We start from the raw sequence: 2,549 nt of genomic DNA, 5'->3' as shown, positions 1-2,549 counted from the left end.
GGGTTTTTTTTTGGGGGGGGGGGGCACAAAAGATGCAGATTAAATGATTTTCTTCCTTTCTTTCCTTGTTGTTCCAACTTAAGATATTCTATCCCTCCTTTGCTGGTCCTCCCTACAACCTACGGAGGACCCCTGATTTGAAAACCACAGCTCTATAAGACCATTAAAAGGTTAAAACACAATACTGTTTACGTTTTGTAACTTTAATACTTTATAAAGTATATAATGCAGATAGGTGGTGGGGTAAGGTAATAGTTTCTTAATGGATGGTGTGCATTCAGGAGTTTGCTCTCTGCCTGGTGCTGACCTCGGTCCTGAAATACAGAGAAGGTCAGACTGAATGACTCCTGTCGTTCTATTGTTGAGCACCGTCTGTACAGTTTGCACTGCAGGCAGGAGACCTTGTTCATTCTGTCAGTCTCCAACAGGTTGTTGACGCACTCTGGCACCCAGCTGAGTCTGAGGATTTGACTTGCGCAATCAAGGCCGACTAGATAAAGAAGGATGTGTGGAGAGGGAAACCAGGCAACAAAGACAAGCCATATCCATCCTGACAGACGAACAGCAGCGCTGACATTTGAATTCACCGACTCTTGCACGAGTTAAAGGAGCTGCGGGTATGGAGTCCATCGCTCAGACAGTGGAGGCTGCAGATGCTCAGCTGCAAAGGCGAGGCTGGAGGTTTCCGGCGAAGCGCGGAGCCTCTTCGCAGTTTGTGGGCAGCACCATCATGGTTTTGTCCACTTATGCTGTCGCTACCCTGACAATGAACTTTGGGAAGAACATCCAGGAGCGACGAATAAGACCAAACGGCAACTAGCAACAATGGCCTCATCATCAAAGATCTGGATTTTCTTCTGTCTCACAATAATGGCAGAAAGAGCTGAAAACAACAGAACTTTTTTTTTTTTTTTTTTGCCTCAACTCGAATGGATCAGTTCAACTCATCTCAACTGTATGATGCAAGAATGTGGAGAGAAAATATTTAAAATCAGCTACTGTCAGTCAGGACTGATGTAGAGACAAACTTTTACCAAGAAGACAAGACTAGGTGTACTAGACATAGATGAATAATAATGAAAGGGATTTAATACTCTGTATGCAGTGCTTCCATGTGACCACTTGGTGGAGAACTGGGACTTCTTCAACAACAACAAACCACAGGCTCACTGGAGATTGGACGTCTGACACCTCAGCAAGACAGGACATTATTGAACACAACTTCAAAGTATTAGACAGGATGGAAATTAAACATATTCATTTAGACTAACAGCTGCAGTTTTTAATATTTGTTTATGTACTTGGATGTATTTTTTTAAATCTTTGTCATAAAATTGTATTTTGATTTTTAAAAATGCCTGTGTGACCTTGTGTGACAGTGGACTGGGGATGTCTCTTTTCTAAATATAATGCCATATTGCTCAAATGTCTGTCAGCAGATTGTACAAAAAAATGGCTTTCAAGAAATCCATGTTGGATCGAAACATGTCTTTGAATAAAAGGTGAAATATATTCTAGTGTTTCTCTTCTTATTTGAAAGTATTTGTTGTCATCTCACACCTGCGTCGGTTGTGCAAGCATTTAAACAAAAAGGTCATGGTAGGTTTTAGGAGATACAAAATAAAGATTAAATAGACACAACACTAGCATTTAATTTAGGCTTTAACTCATGTCATGACTTATTTTTGAGTAATACAACATAAATCTGAGTCATTGCTCCTATGTATCCAACTGCAAGCCTCCAACTCCTGGTGACATTTTAAACATTTCTTCTTAGCAAAAACCTTAATTAGCAACACCAACAATTTGGTATTTGACCAGTGACATTTCTGTCAACTGAAAGGTCACTGACTTTGACCTTTCTTTGAGAGTAGCTTCTACATTCTCAGTAGTGGCTCCTTTCACCATTAAATGTTACAACGTAATAAAAACTACAGCTGACTGAAATGCAGGGTAATTTTCCAAATGACCGGATCATTTCATGAGTGATTTAAGGGGTTTCCTATGTTTCCATGTCTAGAATAATCTCAGATATCCTCTGCTCGGGATTTTCTCATGACTTTCTTCAATGTGTTCAGTATCCAATACACTAGAGGTTCCCAGCCTTTTTTCATCTGACGTACCCCTGCAGCCCTACAGATGAGCCCTGGTACCCTGGTGTCATGTTCCAAATATGTCATTAATGGACTATAAACTGAATGTTAAATTAAAACCATTAAATATAAGTAAGTATTGTTATATGTTATTGTCAAGTTTGTATTCAAGTCTACTACCATCCATTTATCCATTACTTTAACTATTTCAACAGTTTATCCATTACTCGACTAACATCGTGGTATCAACAGTTACTTTTAAAGGACCAGTGTCGTATAAGTGTGTAGCTGTAGAAACATGGCGGTTCAACATGGTGGTAGATAAAAACAGAACTCATTCTATAAGGTAACAAAAACATAATGATTCAGGTGATTATACACTATCATTATTATTATTATTTAATTAATTTTACTTTAGATCAGCATCACAGTAATATGTAACCGAACTGAAAAATA

This window comes from Morone saxatilis, unplaced genomic scaffold, assembly GCF_004916995.1.
Source record: "Morone saxatilis isolate NCDOM2014 unplaced genomic scaffold, NCSU_SB_2.0 Contig14, whole genome shotgun sequence".
Classification (NCBI taxonomy): Eukaryota; Metazoa; Chordata; class Actinopteri; family Moronidae; genus Morone; species Morone saxatilis.
The sequence above is the reverse complement of the archived record's forward strand: the minus strand, read 5'-3'. Positions refer to the sequence as shown.